A 27,201-nucleotide genomic window follows, 5' to 3' on the forward strand; every position below is an offset into this window, starting at 1 on the left:
CTTGCAAAGGAAATCTGCACTACAAAGAAGTCTCACTGCTCCCCGGTCAAAAGGGCCATCTGAAAAAAGTGTAAAATCCAGAAAGGCAGGACAGGCCATGGAGAACTGGGAGCCTAGTTATGCTGATGGGCGGGATGTAAATTGCCAGCAGCCACTGTGGAGAAGTGTATGGTGTTTCCTGAAACATCCAAAAAACAAAGCAACAGAGCCTAGGGCACTTCCACTTATGGTCCTATAGCTTAGGGAAATTAAAATCAAAAAGACACAGCCACCCCAAAGTTTGGGCGGGCTCTGTTTACAAGAACCTCGTTTACGGTACAAGTTGAATATCACAGAAAGCGAAAAATGGATAAAGAAGTTGTGGTACTTACGTACAATGCAGTATCACTCAGCAATAAAATCTATGTCATCAGGCCCGTAGCAGCATAATGAGTGGATTCAGGTATGATGATTCTAAGTGAAATAAGTCACACAGAAAAAGAAACATCATAAGATATCACTAACACACGGAATTTAAACTTGGCTACAAAGGAACTGAATTACAAAACAGAATAGGGTCTCAAATGTAGAAAACCAACTTATGCTTCCTTAAGGGGAATGGTGAGTTGGGGTGCTGCATGAAACCAGAGATTGAAATTTGCACAGATACCGTTCCATAAGCCAAATATGTAATAGACAAGAGCTATTACTTGCTCAACGAAGTGGACTCAACACACCATATTAAACGCCTAAGAATATACCTGACTAGTAAGAATCTTAAAACCTATGGATTTATATGTCTCCGAAAGAGAATCAAGCGTGTGTACAGCGGTATAAACGCAGCAGTGATAGGATTGGTGAGGTTAGGTGAGCAAATGTAAACTCTTTGAAGTCATATTGCATGGTACCCATTCCATGGGTCTCAACTCTCCAGGTTTAAGGTATTCTTCCTTCAGCTAAAACATGCATGTGGAACCCAGAGTATGATCCACGGTGTCATCGGGAAACGTGTTCAAATGTGTCTCAGTTTTCGTCCCCTGGTACTCGGGTGCAACATTCCAGACGCTTTACTAACACTCTCCCCACTTGGAGAGTCAGTGCCTTTAAACTCCTGTTTGGCCCAGTTTGCAATTTCTGTGGAAAATGAACAGGAATAGGGAGAACCAAGGAGAGACTAGGTGGAGGTGTCTGGACAGGCAAATTTAACTCTCATTTCCCACCAGGAAGAGGAATTAACCAAAGGCTCAACATGCCATGCCGGAACCAAACTAGGGCCTGAAGCAATCCTGTGGTGTTGCGGCCAGCTCACAAGAAAGCGAGTTGAAGAAAGGAGCTAAGGGGCACTGTAATTCACAAACCTGCAGAGTTATAAATGACAGCTATCGTCCTAAAATATATTGAAGGAAGGCTGCCAAGAGGAGTTGAAAGTGGGGCAGGATTGCAGGAAACCGATTTCAGGAGGTAGACTGGAATTGCATGTAAAGCATAGGAAAAGAGGCAGAACGTCCACAATGATGCACTTGGCCAAAAAGGGCGTATGCGTTTTTTCCTGAATATATTCAGGAAAAAACGCATACGTCCTTTTTGGCCAACCAAGCAAGCTTGCAAAGGAAATCTGCACTACAATGAAGTCTCACTGCCCCCTGGTCAAAAGGGCCATCTGAAAAAAGTGTAAAATCCAGAAAGGCAGGACAGGCCATGGAGAACTGGGAGCCTTGTTATGCTGATGGGCGGGATGTAAATTGCCAACACCCACTCTGGAGAAGTGTATGGTGTTTCCTGAAACATCTAAAAAACAAAGCAACAGAGCCTAGGGCACTTCCACATATGGTCCTATAGCTTAGGGAAATTAAAATCAAAAAGACACAGCCACCCCAAAGTTTGGGACGGCTCTGTTTACAAGAACCTCATTTACCTTACAAGTTCAATATCACAGAAAGCGAAAAATGGATAAAGAAGTTGTGGTACTTACGTACAATGCAATATCACTCAGCAATGAAATCTATGTCATCAGGCCCGTAGCAGCATAATGAGTGGATTCAGGTACGATGATTCTAAGTGAAATAAGTCACACAGAAAAAGAAATATCATAAGGTATCACTAATATACGGAATGTAAACTTGGCTACACAGGAACTGAATTACAAAACAGAACAGGGTCTCAAAAGTAGAAACCCAAGTTATGCTTGCTTAAGTGGAAAGGTGAGTTGGGGTGGTGCATAAAACCAGAGATTGAAATTAGCACAGATACCGTTCCATAAGCCAAATATGTAATAGACAAGAGCTACTCCTTGCTCAACGAAGTGGACTCAACACCCCATATTAAACGCCTAAGAATATACCTGATTAGTAAGAATCTTAAAACCTATGGATTTATATGTCTCCGAAAGAGAATCAAGCGTGTGTACAGTGGCATAAACGCAGCAGTGATAGGATTGGTGAGGTTCGGTGAGCAAATGCAGACCCTTTGAAGTCATATTGCATGGTACCCATTCCATGGGTCTCAACTCTCCAGGTTTAAGGGATTCTTCCTTCAGCTAAAACATGCATGTGGAACCCAGAGTATGATCCACGGTGTCATCGGGAAACGTGTTCAAATGTGTCTCAGTTTTCGTCCCCTGGTACTCGGGTGCAACATTCCAGACGCTTTACTAACACTCTCCCCACTTGGAGAGTCAGTGCCTTTAACCTCCTGTTTGGCCAGTTTGCAATTTCTGTGGAAAATGAACAGGAATAGGGAGAACCAAGGAGAGACTAGGTGGAGGTGTCTGGACAGGCAAATTTAACTCTCATTTCCTACCAGGAAGAGGAATTAACCAAAGGCTCAGCATGCCATGCCGGAACCAAACTAGGGTCTGAAGCAATCCTGCGGTGTTGCGGCCAGCTCACAAGAAAGCGAGTTGAAGAAAGGAGCTCAGGGGCACTGTAATTCACAAACCTGCAGAGTTATAAATGACAGCTATCTTCCAAAAATATATTGAAGTAAGGCTGCCAAGAGGAGTTGAAAGCGGGGCAGAATTGCAGGAAACCGATTTCAGGAGGTAGACTGGAAATGCATGTAAAGCATAGGAAAAGAGGCAGAACGTCCACAATGATGCACTTGGCCAAAAAGGGCGTATGCGTTTTTTCCTGAATATATTCAGGAAAAAACGCATACGCCCTTTTTGGCCAACCAAGCAAGCTTGCAAAGGAAATCTGCACTACAAAGAAGTCTCACTGCTCCCCGGTCAAAAGGGCCATCTGAAAAAAGTGTAAAATCCAGAAAGGCAGGACAGGCCATGGAGAACTGGGAGCCTAGTTATGCTGATGGGCGGGATGTAAATTGCCAGCAGCCACTGTGGAGAAGTGTATGGTGTTTCCTGAAACATCCAAAAAACAAAGCAACAGAGCCTAGGGCACTTCCACTTATGGTCCTATAGCTTAGGGAAATTAAAATCAAAAAGACACAGCCACCCCAAAGTTTGGGCCGGCTCTGTTTACAAGAACCTCGTTTATGGTACAAGTTGAATATCACAGAAAGCGAAAAATGGATAAAGAAGTTGTGGTACTTACGTACAATGCAGTATCACTCAGCAATGAAATCTATGTCATCAGGCCCGTAGCAGCATAATGAGTGGATTCAGGTATGATGATTCTAAGTGAAATAAGTCACACAGAAAAAGAAACATCATAAGATATCACTAACACACGGAATTTAAACTTGGCTACAAAGGAACTGAATTACAAAACAGAATAGGGTCTCAAATGTAGAAAACCAACTTATGCTTCCTTAAGGGGAATGGTGAGTTGGGGTGCTGCATGAAACCAGAGATTGAAATTTGCACAGATACCGTTCCATAAGCCAAATATGTAATAGACAAGAGCTATTACTTGCTCAACGAAGTGGACTCAACACACCATATTAAACGCCTAAGAATATACCTGACTAGTAAGAATCTTAAAACCTATGGATTTATATGTCTCCGAAAGAGAATCAAGCGTGTGTACAGCGGTATAAACGCAGCAGTGATAGGATTGGTGAGGTTAGGTGAGCAAATGCAAACTCTTTGAAGTCATATTGCATGGTACCCATTCCATGGGTCTCAACTCTCCAGGTTTAAGGTATTCTTCCTTCAGCTAAAACATGCATGTGGAACCCAGAGTATGATCCACGGTGTCATCGGGAAACGTGTTCAAATGTTTCTCAGTTTTCGTCCCCTGGTACTCGGGTGCAACATTCCAGACGCTTTACTAACACTCTCCCCACTTGGAGAGTCAGTGCCTTTAAACTCCTGTTTGGCCCAGTTTGCAATTTCTGTGGAAAATGAACAGGAATAGGGAGAACCAAGGAGAGACTAGGTGGAGGTGTCTGGACGGGCAAATTTAACTCTCATTTCCCACCAGGAAGAGGAATTAACCAAAGGCTCAACATGCCATGCCGGAACCAAACTAGGGCCTGAAGCAATCCTGTGGTGTTGCGGCCAGCTCACAAGAAAGCGAGTTGAAGAAAGGAGCTAAGGGGCACTGTAATTCACAAACCTGCAGAGTTATAAATGACAGCTATCGTCCTAAAATATATTGAAGGAAGGCTGCCAAGAGGAGTTGAAAGCGGGGCAGGATTGCAGGAAACCGATTTCAGGAGGTAGACTGGAATTGCATGTAAAGCATAGGAAAAGAGGCAGAACGTCCACAATGATGCACTTGGCCAAAAAGGGCGTATGCGTTTTTTCCTGAATATATTCAGCAAAAAACGCATACGTCCTTTTTGGCCAACCAAGCAAGCTTGCAAAGGAAATCTGCACTACAATGAAGTCTCACTGCCCCCCGGTCAAAAGGGCCATCTGAAAAAAGTGTAAAATCCAGAAAGGCAGGACAGGCCATGGAGAACTGGGAGCCTTGTTATGCTGATGGGCGGGATGTAAATTGCCAACACCCACTCTGGAGAAGTGTATGGTGTTTCCTGAAACATCTAAAAAACAAAGCAACAGAGCCTAGGGCACTTCCACATATGGTCCTATAGCTTAGGGAAATTAAAATCAAAAAGACACAGCCACCCCAAAGTTTGGGACGGCTCTGTTTACAAGAACCTCATTTACCTTACAAGTTCAATATCACAGAAAGCGAAAAATGGATAAAGAAGTTGTGGTACTTACGTACAATGCAATATCACTCAGCAATGAAATCTATGTCATCAGGCCCGTAGCAGCATAATGAGTGGATTCAGGTACGATGATTCTAAGTGAAATAAGTCACACAGAAAAAGAAATATCATAAGGTATCACTAATATACGGAATGTAAACTTGGCTACACAGGAACTGAATTACAAAACAGAACAGGGTCTCAAAAGTAGAAACCCAAGTTATGCTTGCTTAAGTGGAAAGGTGAGTTGGGGTGGTGCATAAAACCAGAGATTGAAATTAGCACAGATACCGATCCATAAGCCAAATATGTAATAGACAAGAGCTACTCCTTGCTCAACGAAGTGGACTCAACACCCCATATTAAACGCCTAAGAATATACCTGACTAGTAAGAATCTTAAAACCTATGGATTTATATGTCTCTGAAAGAGAATCAAGCGTGTGTACAGCGGCATAAACGCAGCAGTGATAGGACTGGTGAGGTTCGGTGAGCAAATGCAGACCCTTTGAAGTCATATTGCATGGTACCCATTCCATGGGTCTCAACTCTCCAGGTTTAAGGGATTCTTCCTTCAGCGAAAACATGCATGTGGAACCCAGAGTATGATCCACCGTGTGATCGGGAAACGTGTTCAAATGTGTCTCAGGTTTCGTCCCCTGGTACTCGGGTGCAACATTCCAGAAGCTTTACTAACACTCTCCCCACTTGGAGAGTCAGTGCCTTTAACGTCCTGTTTGGCCAGTTTGCAATTTCTGTGGAAAATGAACAGGAATAGGGAGAACCAATGAGAGACTAGGTGGAGGTGTCTGGACGGGCAAATTTAACTCTCATTTCCCACCAGGAAGAGGAATTAACCAAAGGCTCAGCATGCCATACCGGAACCAAACTAGGGTCTGAAGCAATCCTGCGGTGTTGCGGCCAGCTCACAAGAAAGCGAGTTGAAGAAAGGAGCTCAGGGGCACTGTAATTCACAAACCTGCAGAGTTATAAATGACAGCTATCTTCCAAAAATATATTGAAGTAAGGCTGCCAAGAGGAGTTGAAAGCGGGGCAGAATTGCAGGAAACCGATTTCAGGAGGTAGAGTGGAATTGCATGTAAAGCATAGGAAAAGAGGCAGAACGTCCACAATGATGCACTTGGCCAAAAAGGGCGTATGCGTTTTTTCCTGAATATATTCAGGAAAAAACGCATATGCCCTTTTTGGCCAACCAAGCAAGCTTGCAAAGGAAATCTGCACTACAATGAAGTCTCACTGCCCCCTGGTCAAAAGGGCCATCTGAAAAAAGTGTAAAATCCAGAAAGGCAGGACAGGCCATGGAGAACTGGGAGCCTTGTTATGCTGATGGGCGGGATGTAAATTGCCAGCAGCCACTCTGGAGAAGTGTATGGTGTTTCCTGAAACATCCAAAAAACAAAGCAACAGAGCCTAGTGCATTTCCACTTATGGTCCTATAGCTTAGGGAAATTAAAATCAAAAAGACACAGCCACCCCAAAGTTTTGGCCGGCTCTGTTTACAAGAACTTCGTTTACAGTACAAGTTCAATATCACAGAAAGCGAAAAATGGATAAAGAAGTTGTGGTACTTACGTTCAATGCAATATCACTCAGCAATGAAATCTATGTCATCAGGCCCGTAGCAGCATAATGAGTGGATTCAGGTACGATGATTCTAAGTGAAATAAATCACACAGAAAAAGAAACATCATAAGATATCACTACTACACGGAATGTAAACTTAGCTACACAGGAACTGAATTACAAAACAGAACAGGGTGTCAAATGTAGAAAACCAACTTATGCTTGCTTAAGGGGAAAGGTGAGTTGGGGTGCTGCATAAAACCAGAGATTGAAATTAGCACAGATACCGTTCCATAAGCCAAATATGTAATAGACAAGAGCTACTCCTTGCTCAACGAAGTGCACTCAACACCCCATAATAAAGGCCAAAGAATATACCTGACTAGTAAGAATCTTAAAAGCTATGGATTTATATGTCTCCAAAAGAGAATCAATCGTGTGTACAGCGGCATAAACGCAGCAGTGATAGGAATGTTGAGGTTAGGTGAGCAAATGCAGAACCTTTGAAATCATATTGCATGGTACCCATTCCATGGGTCTCAACTCTCCATGTTTAAGGGATTCTTCCTTCAGCTAAAACATGCATGTGGAACCCAGAGTATGATCCACCGTGTGATCGGGAAACGTGTTCAAATGTGTCTCAGTTTTCGTCCCCTGGTACTCGGGTGCAACATTCCAGACGCTTTACTAACACTCTCCCCACTTGGAGAGTGAGTGCCTTTAACCTCCTGTTTGGCCGAGTTTGCAATTTCTGCGTAAGATGAACAGGAACAGGGAGAACCAATGAGAGACTAGGTGGAGGTGTCTGGAAGGGTAAATTTAACTCTCATTTCCCACCAGGAAGAAGAATTAACCAAAGGCTCAGCGTGGCATGCCAGAAGCACACTAGGGCCTGAAACAATCCTGCGGTGTTGCAGCCAGCTCACAAGAAAGCGAGTTGAAGGAAGGAACTCAGGGGCACTGTAATTCACAAACCGGCAGAGTTATAAATGACAGCTATCGTCCTAAAATATATTGAAGGAAGGCTGCCAAGAGGACTTGAAAGTGGGGCAGAATTGCAGGAAACCGATTTCAGGAGGTAGACTGGAATTGCATGTAAACCATAGGAAAAGAAGCAGAAGGTCCACAATGATGCACTTGGCCAAAAAGGGCGTATGCGTTTTTTCCTGAACATATTCAGGAAAAAACGCATACGCCCTTTTTGGCCAACCAAGCAAGCTTGCAAAGGAAATCTGCACTACAATGAAGTCTCACTGCCCCCCGGTCAAAAGGGCTATCTGAAAAAAGTGTAAAATCCAGAAAGGCAGGACAGGCCATGGAGAACTGGGAGCCTTGTTATGCTGATGGGCGGGATGTAAATTGCCAACACCCACTCTGGAGAAGTGTATGTTGTTTCCTGAAACATCCAAAAAACAAAGCAACAGAGCCTAGGACACTTCCACTTATGGTCCTATAGCTTAGGGAAATTAAAATCAAAAAGACACAGCCACCCCAAAGTTTGGGCCGGCTCTGTTTACAAGAACCTCGTTTACGGTACAAGTGAATATCACAGAATGCGAAAAATGGATAAAGAAGTTGTGGTACTTACGTACAATGCAGTATCACTCAGCAATGAAATCTATGTCATCAGGCCCGTAGCAGCATAATGAGTGGATTCAGGTATGATGATTCTAAGTGAAATAAGTCACACAGAAAAAGAAACATCATAAGATATCACTAACACACGGAATTTAAACTTGGCTACAAAGGAACTGAATTACAAAACAGAATAGGGTCTCAAATGTAGAAAACCAACTTATGCTTCCTTAAGGGGAATGGTGAGTTGGGATGCTGCATGAAACCAGAGATTGAAATTTGCACAGATACCGTTCCATAAGCCAAATATGTAATAGACAAGAGCTATTACTTGCTCAACGAAGTGGACTCAACACACCATATTAAACGCCTAAGAATATACCTGACTAGTAAGAATCTTAAAACCTATGGATTTATATGTCTCCAAAAGAGAATCAAGCGTGTGTACAGCGGTATAAACGCAGCAGTGATAGGATTGGTGAGGTTAGGTGAGCAAATGCAGACTCTTTGAAGTCATATTGCATGGTACCCATTCCATGGGTCTCAACTCTCCAGGTTTAAGGTATTCTTCCTTCAGCTAAAACATGCATGTGGAACCCAGAGTATGATCCACGGTGTGATCGGGAAACGTGTTCAAATGTGTCTCAGTTTTCGTCCCCTGGTACTCGGGTGCAACATTCCAGACGCTTTACTAACACTCTCCCCACTTGGAGAGTCAGTGCCTTTAAACTCCTGTTTGGCCCAGTTTGCAATTTCTGTAGAAAATGAACAGGAATAGGGAGAACCAAGGAGAGACTAGGTGGAGGTGTCTGGACGGGCAAATTTAACTCTCATTTCCCACCAGGAAGAGGAATTAACCAAAGGCTCAACATGCCATGCCGGAACCAAACTAGGGCCTGAAGCAATCCTGTGGTGTTGCGGCCAGCTCACAAGAAAGCGAGTTGAAGAAAGGAGCTAAGGGGCACTGTAATTCACAAACCTGCAGAGTTATAAATGACAGCTATCGTCCTAAAATATATTGAAGGAAGGCTGCCAAGAGGAGTTGAAAGTGGGGCAGGATTGCAGGAAACCGATTTCAGGAGGTAGACTGGAATTGCATGTAAAGCATAGGAAAAGAGGCAGAACGTCCACAATGATGCACTTGGCCAAAAAGGGCGTATGCGTTTTTTCCTGAATATATTCAGCAAAAAACGCATACGTCCTTTTTGGCCAACCAAGCAAGCTTGCAAAGGAAATCTGCACTACAATGAAGTCTCACTGCCCCCCAGTCAAAAGGGCCATCTGAAAAAAGTGTAAAATCCAGAAAGGCAAGACAGGCCATGGAAAACTGGGAGCCTTGTTATGCTGATGGGCGGGATGTAAATTGCCAGCAGCCACTCTGGAGAAGTGTATGGTGTTTCCTGAAACATCTAAAAACAAAGCAACAGAGCCTAGGGCACTTCCACATATGGTCCTATAGCTTAGGGAAATTAAAATAAAAAAGACACAGCCACCCCAAAGTTTGGGACGGCTCTGTTTACAAGAACCTCATTTACCTTACAAGTTCAATATCACAGAAAGCGAAAAATGGATAAAGAAGTTGTGGTACATACGTACAATGCAATATCACTCAGCAATGAAATCTATGTCATCAGGCCCGTAGCAGCATAATGAGTGGATTCAGGTACGATGATTCTAAGTGAAATAAGTCACACAGAAAAAGAAATATCATAAGGTATCACTAATATACGGAATGTAAACTTGGCTACACAGGAACTGAATTACAAAACAAAACAGGGTCTCAAAAGTAGAAACCCAAGTTATGCTTGCTTAAGTGGAAAGGTGAGTTGGGGTGGTGCATAAAACCAGAGATTGAAATTAGCACAGATACCGTTCCATAAGCCAAATATGTAATAGACAAGAGCTACTCCTTGCTCAACGAAGTGGACTCAACACCCCATATTAAACGCCTAAGAATATACCTGACTAGTAAGAATCTTAAAACCTATGGATTTATATGTCTCCGATAGAGAATCAAGCGTGTGTACAGCGGCATAAACGCAGCAGTGATAGGATTGGTGAGGTTCGGTGAGCAAATGCAGACCCTTTGAAGTCATATTGCATGGTACCCATTCCATGGGTCTCAACTCTCCAGGTTTAAGGGATTCTTCCTTCAGCGAAAACATGCATGTGGAACCCAGAGTATGATCCACGGTGTCATCGGGAAACGTGTTCAAATGTGTCTCAGTTTTCGTCCCCTGGTACTCGGGTGCAACATTCCAGACGCTTTACTAACACTCTCCCCACTTGGAGAGTCAGTGCCTTTAACCTCCTGTTTGGCCAGTTTGCAATTTCTGTGGAAAATGAACAGGAATAGGGAGAACCAATGAGAGACTAGGTGGAGGTGTCTGGACAGGCAAATTTAACTCTCATTTCCCACCAGGAAGAGGAATTAACCAAAGGCTCAGCATGCCATGCCGGAACCAAACTAGGGTCTGAAGCAATCCTGCGGTGTTGCGGCCAGCTCACAAGAAAGCGAGTTGAAGAAAGGAGCTCAGGGGCACTGTAATTCACAAACCTGCAGAGTTATAAATGACAGCTATCTTCCAAAAATATATTGAAGTAAGGCTGCCAAGAGGAGTTGAAAGCGGGGCAGAATTGCAGGAAACCGATTTCAGGAGGTAGACTGGAATTGCATGTAAAGCATAGGAAAAGAGGCAGAACGTCCACAATGATGCACTTGGCCAAAAAGGGCGTATGCGTTTTTTCCTGAATATATTCAGGAAAAAACGCATACGCCCTTTTTGGCCAACCAAGCAAGCTTGCAAAGGAAATCTGCACTACCATGAAGTCTCACTGCCCCCCGGTCAAAAGGGCCATCTGAAAAAAGTGTAAAATCCAGAAAGGCAGGACAGGCCATGGAAACTGGGAGCCTTGTTATGCTGATGGGCGGGATGTAAATTGCCAACAGCCACTGTGGAGAAGTGTATGGTGTTTCCTGAAACATCTAAAAAACAAAGCAACAGAGCCTAGTGCACTTCCACATATGGTCCTATAGCTTAGGGAAATTAAAATCAAAAAGACACAGCCACCCCAAAGTTTGGGCCGGCTCTGTTTACAAGAACCTCGTTTACGGTACAAGTTCAATATCACAGAAAGCGAAAAATGGATAAAGAAGTTGTGGTACTTACGTACAATGCAATATCACTCAGCAATGAAATCTATGTCATCAGGCCCGTAGCAGCATAATGAGTGGATTCAGGTACGATGATTCTAAGTGAAATAAGTCACACAGAAAAAGAAGCATCATAAGATATCACTAATACACGGAATGTAAACTTGGCTACACAGGAACTGAATTACAAAACAGAACAGGGTCTCAAATGTAGAATACCAACTTATGCTTGCTTAAGGGGAAAGGTGAGTTGGGGTGCTGCATAAAACCAGAGATTGAAATTAGCACAGATACTGTTCCATAAGCCAAATATGTAATAGACAAGAGCTACTCCTTGCTCAACGAAGTGGACTCAACACCACATATTAAACGCTTAAGAATATACCTGACTAGTAAGAATCTTAAAACCTATGGATTTATATGTCTCCGAAGGAGAATCAAACGTGTGTACAGCGGCATAAACGCAGCAGTGATAGGATTGGTGAGGTTCGGTGAGCAAATGCAGACCCTTTGAAGTCATATTGCATGGTACCCATTCCATGGGTCTCAACTCTCCAGGTTTAAGGGATTCTTCCTTCAGCTAAAACATGCATGTGGAACCCAGAGTATGATCCATGGTGTGATCGGGAAACGTGTTCAAATGTGTCTCAGTTTTCGTCCCCTGGTACTCGGGTGCAACATTCCAGACGCTTTACTAACACTCTCCCCACTTGGAGAGTCAGTGCCTTTAACCTCCTGTTTGGCCAGTTTGCAATTTCTGTGGAAAATGAACAGGAATAGGGAGAACCAATGAGAGACTAGGTGGAGGTGTCTGGAAAGGCAAATTTAACTCTCATTTCCCACCAGGAAGAGGAATTAACCAAAGGCTCAGCATGCCATACCGGAACCAAACTAGGGTCTGAAGCAATCCTGCGGTGTTGCGGCCAGCTCACAAGAAAGCGAGTTGAAGAAAGGAGCTCAGGGGCACTGTAATTCACAAACCTGCAGAGTTATAAATGACAGCTATCTTCCAAAAATATATTGAAGTAAGGCTGCCAAGAGGAGTTGAAAGCGGGGCAGAATTGCAGGAAACCGATTTCAGGAGGTAGACTGGAATTGCATGTAAAGCATAGGAAAAGAGGCAGAACGTCCACAATGATGCACTTGGCCAAAAAGGGCGTATGCGTTTTTTCCTGAATATATTCAGGAAAAAACGCATACGCCCTTTTTGGCCAACCAAGCAAGCTTGCAAAGGAAATCTGCACTACAATGAAGTCTCACTGCCCCCCGGTCAAAAGGGCCATCTGAAAAAAGTGTAAAATCCAGAAAGGCAGGACAGGCCATGGAGAACTGGGAGCCTTGTTATGCTGATGGGCGGGATGTAAATTGCCAGCAGCCACTCTGGAGAAGTGTATGGTGTTTCCTAAAACATCCAAAAAACAAAGCAACAGAGCCTAGTGCATTTCCACTTATGGTCCTATAGCTTAGGGAAATTAAAATCAAAAAGACACAGCCACCCCAAAGTTTTGGCCGGCTCTGTTTACAAGAACCTCGTTTACGGTACAAGTTCAATATCACAGAAAGCGAAAAATGGATAAAGAAGTTGTGGTACTACGTACAATGCAATATCACTCAGCAATGAAATCTATGTCATCAGGCCCGTAGCAGCATAATGAGTGGATTCAGGTACGATGATTCTAAGTGAAATAAATCACACAGAAAAAGAAACATCATAAGATATCACTACTACACGGAATGTAAACTTGGCTACACAGGAACTGAATTACAAAACAGAACAGGGTCTCAAATGTAGAAAACCAACTTATGCTTGCTTAAGGGGAAAGGTGAGTTGGGGTGCTGCATAAAACCAGAGATTGAAATTAGCACAGATACCGTTCCATAAGCCAAATATGTAATAGACAAGAGCTACTCCTTGCTCAACGAAGTGCACTCAACACCCCATAATAAAGGCCAAAGAATATACCTGACTAGTAAGAATCTTAAAACCTATGGATTTATATGTCTCCAAAAGAGAATCAATCGTGTGTACAGCGGCATAAACGCAGCAGTGATAGGATTGGTGAGGTTAGGTGAGCAAATGCAGACCCTTTGAAATCATATTGCATGGTACCCATTCCATGGGTCTCAACTCTCCAGGTTTAAGGGATTCTTCCTTCAGCTAAACATGCATGTGGAACCCAGAGTATGATCCACCGTGTGATCGGGAAACGTGTTCAAATGTGTCTCAGTTTTCGTCCCCTGGTACTCGGGTGCAACATTCCAGACGCTTTACTAACACTCTCCCCACTTGGAGAGTCAGTGCCTTTAACCTCCTGTTTGGCCGAGTTTGCAATTTCTGCGTAAGATGAACAGGAATAGGGAGAACCAATGAGAGACTAGGTGGAGGTGTCTGGAAGGGTAAATTTAACTCTCATTTCCCACCAGGAAGAAGAATTAACCAAAGGCTCAGCGTGGCATGCCAGAAGCACACTAGGGCCTGAAACAATCCTGCGGTGTTGCGGCCAGCTCACAAGAAAGTGAGTTGAAGGAAGGAACTCAGGGGCACTGTAATTCACAAACCTGCAGAGTTATAAATGACAGCTATCGTCCAAAAATATATTGAAGGAAGGCTGCCAAGAGGACTTGAAAGTGGGGCAGAATTGCAGGAAACCGATTTCAGGAGGTAGACTGGAATTGCATGTAAACCATAGGAAAAGAGGCAGAAGGTCCACAATGATGCACTTGGCCAAAAAGGGCGTATGCGTTTTTTCCTGAACATATTCAGGAAAAAACGCATACGCCCTTTTTGGCCAAACAAGCAAGCTTGCAAAGGAAATCTGCACTACAATGAAGTCTCACTGCCCCCCGGTCAAAAGGGCTATCTGAAAAAAGTGTAAAATCCAGAAAGGCAGGACAAGCCATGGAGAACTGGGAGCCTTGTTATGCTGATGGGTGGGATGTAAATTGCCAACACCCACTCTGGAGAAGTGTATGTTGTTTCCTGAAACATCCAAAAAACAAAGCAACAGAGCCTAGGACACTTCCACATATGGTCCTATAGCTTAGGGAAATTAAAATCAAAAAGACACAGCCACCCCAAAGTTTGGGCCGGCTCTGTTTACAAGAACCTCGTTTACGGTACAAGTTGAATATCACAGAAAGCGAAAAATGGATAAAGAAGTTTTGGTACTTACGTACAATGCAGTATCACTCAGCAATGAAATCTATGTCATCAGGCCCGTAGCAGCATAATGAGTGGATTCAGGTATGATGATTCTAAGTGAAATAAGTCACACAGAAAAAGAAACATCATAAGATATCACTAACACACGGAATTTAAACTTGGCTACAAAGGAACTGAATTACAAAACAGAATAGGGTCTCAAATGTAGAAAACCAACTTATGCTTCCTTAAGGGGAATGGTGAGTTGGGGTGCTGCATGAAACCAGAGATTGAAATTTGCACAGATACCGTTCCATAAGCCAAATATGTAATAGACAAGAGCTATTACTTGCTCAACGAACTGGACTCAACACACCGTATTAAACGCCTAAGAATATACCTGACTAGTAAGAATCTTAAAACCTATGGATTTATATGTCTCCGAAAGAGAATCAAGCGTGTGTACAGCGGTATAAACGCAGCAGTGATAGGATTGGTGAGGTTAGGTGAGCAAATGCAAACTCTTTGAAGTCATATTGCATGGTACCCATTCCATGGGTCTCAACTCTCCAGGTTTAAGGTATTCTTCCTTCAGCTAAAACATGCATGTGGAACCCAGAGTATGATCCACGGTGTCATCGGGAAACGTGTTCAAATGTGTCTCAGTTTTCGTCCCCTGGTACTCGGGTGCAACATTCCAGACGCTTTACTAACACTCTCCCCACTTGGAGAGTCAGTGCCTTTAAACTCCTGTTTGGCCCAGTTTGCAATTTCTGTGGAAAATGAACAGGAATAGGGAGAACCAAGGAGAGACTAGGTGGAGGTGTCTGGACAGGCAAATTTAACTCTCATTTCCCACCAGGAAGAGGAATTAACCAAAGGCTCAACATGCCATGCCGGAACCAAACTAGGGCCTGAAGCAATCCTGTGGTGTTGCGGCCAGCTCACAAGAAAGCGAGTTGAAGAAAGGAGCTAAGGGGCACTGTAATTCACAAACCTGCAGAGTTATAAATGACAGCTATCGTCCTAAAATATATTGAAGGAAGGCTGCCAAGAGGAGTTGAAAGTGGGGCAGGATTGCAGGAAACCGATTTCAGGAGGTAGACTGGAATTGCATGTAAAGCATAGGAAAAGAGGCAGAACGTCCACAATGATGCACTTGGCCAAAAAGGGCGTATGCGTTTTTTCCTGAATATATTCAGGAAAAAACGCATACGTCCTTTTTGGCCAACCAAGCAAGCTTGCAAAGGAAATCTGCACTACAATGAAGTCTCACTGCCCCCTGGTCAAAAGGGCCATCTGAAAAAAGTGTAAAATCCAGAAAGGCAGGACAGGCCATGGAGAACTGGGAGCCTTGTTATGCTGATGGGCGGGATGTAAATTGCCAACACCCACTCTGGAGAAGTGTATGGTGTTTCCTGAAACATCTAAAAAACAAAGCAACAGAGCCTAGGGCACTTCCACATATGGTCCTATAGCTTAGGGAAATTAAAATCAAAAAGACACAGCCACCCCAAAGTTTGGGACGGCTCTGTTTACAAGAACCTCATTTACCTTACAAGTTCAATATCACAGAAAGCGAAAAATGGATAAAGAAGTTGTGGTACTTACGTACAATGCAATATCACTCAGCAATGAAATCTATGTCATCAGGCCCGTAGCAGCATAATGAGTGGATTCAGGTACGATGATTCTAAGTGAAATAAGTCACACAGAAAAAGAAATATCATAAGGTATCACTAATATACGGAATGTAAACTTGGCTACACAGGAACTGAATTACAAAACAGAACAGGGTCTCAAAAGTAGAAACCCAAGTTATGCTTGCTTAAGTGGAAAGGTGAGTTGGGGTGGTGCATAAAACCAGAGATTGAAATTAGCACAGATACCGTTCCATAAGCCAAATATGTAATAGACAAGAGCTACTCCTTGCTCAACGAAGTGGACTCAACACCCCATATTAAACGCCTAAGAATATACCTGACTAGTAAGAATCTTAAAACCTATGGATTTATATGTCTCCGAAAGAGAATCAAGCGTGTGTACAGCGGCATAAACGCAGCAGTGATAGGACTGGTGAGGTTCGGTGAGCAAATGCAGACCCTTTGAAGTCATATTGCATGGTACCCATTCCATGGGTCTCAACTCTCCAGGTTTAAGGGATTCTTCCTTCAGCTAAAACATGCATGTGGAACCCAGAGTATGATCCACGGTGTCATCGGGAAACGTGTTCAAATGTGTCTCAGTTTTCGTCCCCTGGTACTCGGGTGCAACATTCCAGACGCTTTACTAACACTCTCCCCACTTGGAGAGTCAGTGCCTTTAACCTCCTGTTTGGCCAGTTTGCAATTTCTGTGGAAAATGAACAGGAATAGGGAGAACCAAGGAGAGACTAGGTGGAGGTGTCTGGACAGGCAAATTTAACTCTCATTTCCCACCAGGAAGAGGAATTAACCAAAGGCTCAGCATGCCATGCCGGAACCAAACTAGGGTCTGAAGCAATCCTGCGGTGTTGCGGCCAGCTCACAAGAAAGCGAGTTGAAGAAAGGAGCTCAGGGGCACTGTAATTCACAAACCTGCAGAGTTATAAATGACAGCTATCTTCCAAAAATATATTGAAGTAAGGCTGCCAAGAGGAGTTGAAAGCGGGGCAGAATTGCAGGAAACCGATTTCAGGAGGTAGACTGGAAATGCATGTAAAGCATAGGAAAAGAGGCAGAACGTCCACAATGATGCACTTGGCCAAAAAGGGCGTATGCGTTTTTTCCTGAATATATTCAGGAAAAAACGCATACGCCCTTTTTGGCCAACCAAGCAAGCTTGCAAAGGAAATCTGCACTACAAAGAAGTCTCACTGCTCCCCGGTCAAAAGGGCCATCTGAAAAAAGTGTAAAATCCAGAAAGGCAGGACAGGCCATGGAGAACTGGGAGCCTAGTTATGCTGATGGGCGGGATGTAAATTGCCAGCAGCCACTGTGGAGAAGTGTATGGTGTTTCCTGAAACATCCAAAAAACAAAGCAACAGAGCCTAGGGCACTTCCACTTATGGTCCTATAGCTTAGGGAAATTAAAATCAAAAAGACACAGCCACCCCAAAGTTTGGGCCGGCTCTGTTTACAAGAACCTCGTTTATGGTACAAGTTGAATATCACAGAAAGCGAAAAATGGATAAAGAAGTTGTGGTACTTACGTACAATGCAGTATCACTCAGCAATGAAATCTATGTCATCAGGCCCGTAGCAGCATAATGAGTGGATTCAGGTATGATGATTCTAAGTGAAATAAGTCACACAGAAAAAGAAACATCATAAGATATCACTAACACACGGAATTTAAACTTGGCTACAAAGGAACTGAATTACAAAACAGAATAGGGTCTCAAATGTAGAAAACCAACTTATGCTTCCTTAAGGGGAATGGTGAGTTGGGGTGCTGCATGAAACCAGAGATTGAAATTTGCACAGATACCGTTCCATAAGCCAAATATGTAATAGACAAGAGCTATTACTTGCTCAACGAAGTGGACTCAACACACCATATTAAACGCCTAAGAATATACCTGACTAGTAAGAATCTTAAAACCTATGGATTTATATGTCTCCGAAAGAGAATCAAGCGTGTGTACAGCGGTATAAACGCAGCAGTGATAGGATTGGTGAGGTTAGGTGAGCAAATGCAAACTCTTTGAAGTCATATTGCATGGTACCCATTCCATGGGTCTCAACTCTCCAGGTTTAAGGTATTCTTCCTTCAGCTAAAACATGCATGTGGAACCCAGAGTATGATCCACGGTGTCATCGGGAAACGTGTTCAAATGTTTCTCAGTTTTCGTCCCCTGGTACTCGGGTGCAACATTCCAGACGCTTTACTAACACTCTCCCCACTTGGAGAGTCAGTGCCTTTAAACTCCTGTTTGGCCCAGTTTGCAATTTCTGTGGAAAATGAACAGGAATAGGGAGAACCAAGGAGAGACTAGGTGGAGGTGTCTGGACGGGCAAATTTAACTCTCATTTCCCACCAGGAAGAGGAATTAACCAAAGGCTCAACATGCCATGCCGGAACCAAACTAGGGCCTGAAGCAATCCTGTTGTGTTGCGGCCAGCTCACAAGAAAGCGAGTTGAAGAAAGGAGCTAAGGGGCACTGTAATTCACAAACCTGCAGAGTTATAAATGACAGCTATCGTCCTAAAATATATTGAAGGAAGGCTGCCAAGAGGAGTTGAAAGCGGGGCAGGATTGCAGGAAACCGATTTCAGGAGGTAGACTGGAATTGCATGTAAAGCATAGGAAAAGAGGCAGAACGTCCACAATGATGCACTTGGCCAAAAAGGGCGTATGCGTTTTTTCCTGAATATATTCAGCAAAAAACGCATACGTCCTTTTTGGCCAACCAAGCAAGCTTGCAAAGGAAATCTGCACTACAATGAAGTCTCACTGCCCCCCGGTCAAAAGGGCCATCTGAAAAAAGTGTAAAATCCAGAAAGGCAGGACAGGCCATGGAGAACTGGGAGCCTTGTTATGCTGATGGGCGGGATGTAAATTGCCAACACCCACTCTGGAGAAGTGTATGGTGTTTCCTGAAACATCTAAAAAACAAAGCAACAGAGCCTAGGGCACTTCCACATATGGTCCTATAGCTTAGGGAAATTAAAATCAAAAAGACACAGCCACCCCAAAGTTTGGGACGGCTCTGTTTACAAGAACCTCATTTACCTTACAAGTTCAATATCACAGAAAGCGAAAAATGGATAAAGAAGTTGTGGTACTTACGTACAATGCAATATCACTCAGCAATGAAATCTATGTCATCAGGCCCGTAGCAGCATAATGAGTGGATTCAGGTACGATGATTCTAAGTGAAATAAGTCACACAGAAAAAGAAATATCATAAGGTATCACTAATATACGGAATGTAAACTTGGCTACACAGGAACTGAATTACAAAACAGAACAGGGTCTCAAAAGTAGAAACCCAAGTTATGCTTGCTTAAGTGGAAAGGTGAGTTGGGGTGGTGCATAAAACCAGAGATTGAAATTAGCACAGATACCGTTCCATAAGCCAAATATGTAATAGACAAGAGCTACTCCTTGCTCAACGAAGTGGACTCAACACCCCATATTAAACGCCTAAGAATATACCTGACTAGTAAGAATCTTAAAGCCTATGGATTTATATGTCTCTGAAAGAGAATCAAGCGTGTGTACAGCGGCATAAACGCAGCAGTGATAGGACTGGTGAGGTTCGGTGAGCAAATGCAGACCCTTTGAAGTCATATTGCATGGTACCCATTCCATGGGTCTCAACTCTCCAGGTTTAAGGGATTCTTCCTTCAGCTAAAACATGCATGTGGAACCCAGAGTATGATCCACGGTGTCATCGGGAAACGTGTTCAAATGTGTCTCAGTTTTCGTCCCCTGGTACTCGGGTGCAACATTCCAGACGCTTTACTAACACTCTCCCCACTTGGAGAGTCAGTGCCTTTAACCTCCTGTTTGGCCAGTTTGCAATTTCTGTGGAAAATGAACAGGAATAGGGAGAACCAATGAGAGACTAGGTGGAGGTGTCTGGACAGGCAAATTTAACTCTCATTTCCCACCAGGAAGAGGAATTAACCAAAGGCTCAGCATGCCATGCCGGAACCAAACTAGGGTCTGAAGCAATCCTGCGGTGTTGCGGCCAGCTCACAAGAAAGCGAGTTGAAGAAAGGAGCTCAGGGGCACTGTAATTCACAAACCTGCAGAGTTATAAATGACAGCTATCTTCCAAAAATATATTGAAGTAAGGCTGCCAAGAGGAGTTGAAAGCGGGGCAGAATTGCAGGAAACCGATTTCAGGAGGTAGACTGGAAATGCATGTAAAGCATAGGAAAAGAGGCAGAACGTCCACAATGATGCACTTGGCCAAAAAGGGCGTATGCGTTTTTTCCTGAATATATTCAGGAAAAAACGCATACGCCCTTTTTGGCCAACCAAGCAAGCTTGCAAAGGAAATCTGCACTACAAAGAAGTCTCACTGCTCCCCGGTCAAAAGGGCCATCTGAAAAAAGTGTAAAATCCAGAAAGGCAGGACAGGCCATGGAGAACTGGGAGCCTAGTTATGCTGATGGGCGGGATGTAAATTGCCAGCAGCCACTGTGGAGAAGTGTATGGTGTTTCCTGAAACATCCAAAAAACAAAGCAACAGAGCCTAGGGCACTTCCACTTATGGTCCTATAGCTTAGGGAAATTAAAATCAAAAAGACACAGCCACCCCAAAGTTTGGGCCGGCTCTGTTTACAAGAACCTCGTTTATGGTACAAGTTGAATATCACAGAAAGCGAAAAATGGATAAAGAAGTTGTGGTACTTACGTACAATGCAGTATCACTCAGCAATGAAATCTATGTCATCAGGCCCGTAGCAGCATAATGAGTGGATTCAGGTATGATGATTCTAAGTGAAATAAGTCACACAGAAAAAGAAACATCATAAGATATCACTAACACACGGAATTTAAACTTGGCTACAAAGGAACTGAATTACAAAACAGAATAGGGTCTCAAATGTAGAAAACCAACTTATGCTTCCTTAAGGGGAATGGTGAGTTGGGGTGCTGCATGAAACCAGAGATTGAAATTTGCACAGATACCGTTCCATAAGCCAAATATGTAATAGACAAGAGCTATTACTTGCTCAACGAAGTGGACTCAACACACCATATTAAACGCCTAAGAATATACCTGACTAGTAAGAATCTTAAAACCTATGGATTTATATGTCTCCGAAAGAGAATCAAGCGTGTGTACAGCGGTATAAACGCAGCAGTGATAGGATTGGTGAGGTTAGGTGAGCAAATGCAAACTCTTTGAAGTCATATTGCATGGTACCCATTCCATGGGTCTCAACTCTCCAGGTTTAAGGTATTCTTCCTTCAGCTAAAACATGCATGTGGAACCCAGAGTATGATCCACGGTGTCATCGGGAAACGTGTTCAAATGTTTCTCAGTTTTCGTCCCCTGGTACTCGGGTGCAACATTCCAGACGCTTTACTAACACTCTCCCCACTTGGAGAGTCAGTGCCTTTAAACTCCTGTTTGGCCCAGTTTGCAATTTCTGTGGAAAATGAACAGGAATAGGGAGAACCAAGGAGAGACTAGGTGGAGGTGTCTGGACGGGCAAATTTAACTCTCATTTCCCACCAGGAAGAGGAATTAACCAAAGGCTCAACATGCCATGCCGGAACCAAACTAGGGCCTGAAGCAATCCTGTGGTGTTGCGGCCAGCTCACAAGAAAGCGAGTTGAAGAAAGGAGCTAAGGGGCACTGTAATTCACAAACCTGCAGAGTTATAAATGACAGCTATCGTCCTAAAATATATTGAAGGAAGGCTGCCAAGAGGAGTTGAAAGCGGGGCAGGATTGCAGGAAACCGATTTCAGGAGGTAGACTGGAATTGCATGTAAAGCATAGGAAAAGAGGCAGAACGTCCACAATGATGCACTTGGCCAAAAAGGGCGTATGCGTTTTTTCCTGAATATATTCAGCAAAAAACGCATACGTCCTTTTTGGCCAACCAAGCAAGCTTGCAAAGGAAATCTGCACTACAATGAAGTCTCACTGCCCCCCGGTCAAAAGGGCCATCTGAAAAAAGTGTAAAATCCAGAAAGGCAGGACAGGCCATGGAGAACTGGGAGCCTTGTTATGCTGATGGGCGGGATGTAAATTGCCAACACCCACTCTGGAGAAGTGTATGGTGTTTCCTGAAACATCTAAAAAACAAAGCAACAGAGCCTAGGGCACTTCCACATATGGTCCTATAGCTTAGGGAAATTAAAATCAAAAAGACACAGCCACCCCAAAGTTTGGGACGGCTCTGTTTACAAGAACCTCATTTACCTTACAAGTTCAATATCACAGAAAGCGAAAAATGGATAAAGAAGTTGTGGTACTTACGTACAATGCAATATCACTCAGCAATGAAATCTATGTCATCAGGCCCGTAGCAGCATAATGAGTGGATTCAGGTACGATGATTCTAAGTGAAATAAGTCACACAGAAAAAGAAATATCATAAGGTATCACTAATATACGGAATGTAAACTTGGCTACACAGGAACTGAATTACAAAACAGAACAGGGTCTCAAAAGTAGAAACCCAAGTTATGCTTGCTTAAGTGGAAAGGTGAGTTGGGGTGGTGCATAAAACCAGAGATTGAAATTAGCACAGATACCGATCCATAAGCCAAATATGTAATAGACAAGAGCTACTCCTTGCTCAACGAAGTGGACTCAACACCCCATATTAAACGCCTAAGAATATACCTGACTAGTAAGAATCTTAAAACCTATGGATTTATATGTCTCTGAAAGAGAATCAAGCGTGTGTACAGCGGCATAAACGCAGCAGTGATAGGACTGGTGAGGTTCGGTGAGCAAATGCAGACCCTTTGAAGTCATATTGCATGGTACCCATTCCATGGGTCTCAACTCTCCAGGTTTAAGGGATTCTTCCTTCAGCGAAAACATGCATGTGGAACCCAGAGTATGATCCACCGTGTGATTGGGAAACGTGTTCAAATGTGTCTCAGTTTTCGTCCCCTGGTACTCGGGTGCAACATTCCAGACGCTTTACTAACACTCTCCCCACTTGGAGAGTCAGTGCCTTTAACGTCCTGTTTGGCCAGTTTGCAATTTCTGTGGAAAATGAACAGGAATAGGGAGAACCAATGAGAGACTAGGTGGAGGTGTCTGGACAGGCAAATTTAACTCTCATTTCCCACCAGGAAGAGGAATTAACCAAAGGCTCAGCATGCCATGCCGGAACCAAACTAGGGTCTGAAGCAATCCTGCGGTGTTGCGGCCAGTTCACAAGAAAGCGAGTTGAAGAAAGGAGCTAAGGGGCACTGTAATTCACAAACCTGCAGAGTTATAAATGACAGCTATCTTCCAAAAATATATTGAAGTAAGGCTGCCAAGAGGAGTTGAAAGCGGGGCAGAATTGCAGGAAACCGATTTCAGGAGGTAGACTGGAATTGCATGTAAAGCATAGGAAAAGAGGCAGAACGTCCACAATGATGCACTTGGCCAAAAAGGGCGTATGCGTTTTTTCCTGAATATATTCAGGAAAAAACGCATACGCCCTTTTTGGCCAACCAAGCAAGCTTGCAAAGGAAATCTGCACTACAATGAAGTCTCACTGCCCCCCGGTCAAAAGGGCCATCTGAAAAAAGTGTAAAATCCAGAAAGGCAGGACAGGCCATGGAAACTGGGAGCCTTGTTATGCTGATGGGCGGGATGTAAATTGCCAACACCCACTCTGGAGAAGTGTATGGTATTTCCTGAAACATCTAAAAAACAAAGCAACAGAGCCTAGTGCACTTCCACATATGGTCCTATAGCTTAGGGAAATTAAAATCAAAAAGACACAGCCACCCCAAAGTTTTGGCCGGCTCTGTTTACAAGAACCTCGTTTACGGTACAAGTTCAATATCACAGAAAGCGAAAAATGGATAAAGAAGTTGTGGTACTTACGTACAATGCAATATCACTCAGCAATGAAATCTATGTCATCAGGCCCGTAGCAGCATAATGAGTGGATTCAGGTACGATGATTCTAAGTGAAATAAGTCACACAGAAAAAGAAGCATCATAAGATATCATTAATACACGGAATGTAAACTTGGCTACAAAGGAACTGAATTACAAAACAGAACAGGGTCTCAAATGTAGAATACCAACTTATGCTTGCTTAAGGGGAAAGGTGAGTTGGGGTGCTGCATAAAACCAGAGATTGAAATTAGCACAGATACTGTTCCATAAGCCAAATATGTAATAGACAAGAGCTACTCCTTGCTCAACGAAGTGGACTCAACACCACATATTAAACGCCTAAGAATATACCTGACTAGTAAGAATCTTAAAACCTATGGATTTATATGTCTCCGAAAGAGAATCAAACGTGTGTAAAGCGGCATAAACGCAGCAGTGATAGGATTGGTGAGGTTCGGTGAGCAAATGCAGACCCTTTGAAGTCATATTGCATGGTACCCATTCCATGGGTCTCAACTCTCCAGGTTTAAGGGATTCTTCCTTCAGCGAAAACATGCATGTGGAACCCAGAGTATGATCCACCGTGTGATCGGGAAACGTGTTCAAATGTGTCTCAGTTTTCGTCCCCTGGTACTCGGGTGCAACATTCCAGACGCTTTACTAACACTCTCCCCACTTGGAGAGTCAGTGCCTTTAACCTCCTGTTTGGCCGAGTTTGCAATTTCTGCGTAAGATGAACAGGAACAGGGAGAACCAATGAGAGACTAGGTGGAGGTGTCTGGAAGGGTAAATTTAACTCTCATTTCCCACCAGGAAGAAGAATTAACCAAAGGCTCAGCGTGGCATGCCAGAAGCACACTAGGGCCTGAAACAATCCTGCGGTGTTGCAGCCAGCTCACAAGAAAGCGAGTTGAAGGAAGGAACTCAGGGGCACTGTAATTCACAAACCGGCAGAGTTATAAATGACAGCTATCGTCCAAAAATATATTGAAGGAAGGCTGCCAAGAGGACTTGAAAGTGGGGCAGAATTGCAGGAAACCGATTTCAGGAGGTAGACTGGAATTGCATGTAAACCATAGGAAAAGAAGCAGAAGGTCCACAATGATGCACTTGGCCAAAAAGGGCGTATGCGTTTATTCCTGAACATATTCAGGAAAAAACGCATACGCCCTTTTTGGCCAACCAAGCAAGCTTGCAAAGGAAATCTGCACTACAATGAAGTCTCACTGCCCCCCGGTCAAAAGGGCTATCTGAAAAAAGTGTAAAATCCAGAAAGGCAGGACAGGCCATGGAGAACTGGGAGCCTTGTTATGCTGATGGGCGGGATGTAAATTGCCAACACCCACTCTGGAGAAGTGTATGTTGTTTCCTGAAACATCCAAAAAACAAAGCAACAGAGCCTAGGACACTTCCACTTATGGTCCTATAGCTTAGGGAAATTAAAATCAAACAGACACAGCCACCCCAAAGTTTGGGCCGGCTCTGTTTACAAGAACCTCGTTTACGGTACAAGTTGAATATCACAGAATGCGAAAAATGGATAAAGAAGTTGTGGTACTTACGTACAATGCAGTATCACTCAGCAATGAAATCTATGTCATCAGGCCCGTAGCAGCATAATGAGTGGATTCAGGTATGATGATTCTAAGTGAAATAAGTCACACAGAAAAAGAAACATCATAAGATATCACTAACACACGGAATTTAAACTTGGCTACAAAGGAACTGAATTACAAAACAGAATAGGGTCTCAAATGTAGAAAACCAACTTATGCTTCCTTAAGGGGAATGGTGAGTTGGGATGCTGCATGAAACCAGAGATTGAAATTTGCACAGATACCGTTCCATAAGCCAAATATGTAATAGACAAGAGCTATTACTTGCTCAACGAAGTGGACTCAACACACCATATTAAACGCCTAAGAATATACCTGACTAGTAAGAATCTTAAAACCTATGGATTTATATGTCTCCAAAAGAGAATCAAGCATGTGTACAGCGGTATAAACGCAGCAGTGATAGGATTGGTGAGGTTAGGTGAGCAAATGCAGACTCTTTGAAGTCATATTGCATGGTACCCATTCCATGGGTCTCAACTCTCCAGGTTTAAGGTATTCTTCCTTCAGCTAAAACATGCATGTGGAACCCAGAGTATGATCCACGGTGTGATCGGGAAACGTGTTCAAATGTGTCTCAGTTTTCGTCCCCTGGTACTCGGGTGCAACATTCCAGACGCTTTACTAACACTCTCCCCACTTGGAGAGTCAGTGCCTTTAAACTCCTGTTTGGCCCAGTTTGCAATTTCTGTAGAAAATGAACAGGAATAGGGAGAACCAAGGAGAGACTAGGTGGAGGTGTCTGGACGGGCAAATTTAACTCTCATTTCCCACCAGGAAGAGGAATTAACCAAAGGCTCAACATGCCATGCCGGAACCAAACTAGGGCCTGAAGCAATCCTGTGGTGTTGCGGCCAGCTCACAAGAAAGCGAGTTGAAGAAAGGAGCTCAGGGGCACTGTAATTCACAAACCTGCAGAGTTATAAATGACAGCTATCTTCCAAAAATATATTGAAGGAAGGCTGCCAAGAGGAGTTGAAAGCGGGGCAGAATTGCAGGAAACCGATTTCAGGAGGTAGACTGGAATTGCATGTAAAGCATAGGAAAAGAGGCAGAACGTCCACAATGATGCACTTGGCCAAAAAGGGCGTATGCGTTTTTTCCTGAATATATTCAGGAAAAAACGCATACGCCCTTTTTGGCCAACCAAGCAAGCTTGCAAAGGAAATCTGCACTACCATGAAGTCTCACTGCCCCCCGGTCAAAAGGGCCATCTGAAAAAAGTGTAAAATCCAGAAAGGCAGGACAGGCCATGGAAACTGGGAGCCTTGTTATGCTGATGGGCGGGATGTAAATTGCCAACAGCCACTGTGGAGAAGTGTATGGTGTTTCCTGAAACATCTAAAAAACAAAGCAACAGAGCCTAGTGCACTTCCACATATGGTCCTATAGCTTAGGGAAATTAAAATCAAAAAGACACAGCCACCCCAAAGTTTGGGCCGGCTCTGTTTATAAGAACCTCGTTTACGGTACAAGTTCAATATCACAGAAAGCGAAAAATGGATAAAG

Source organism: Leucopleurus acutus (assembly GCF_964270905.1).
Source record: "Leucopleurus acutus genome assembly, chromosome: 4".
Classification (NCBI taxonomy): Eukaryota; Metazoa; Chordata; class Mammalia; order Artiodactyla; family Delphinidae; genus Leucopleurus; species Leucopleurus acutus.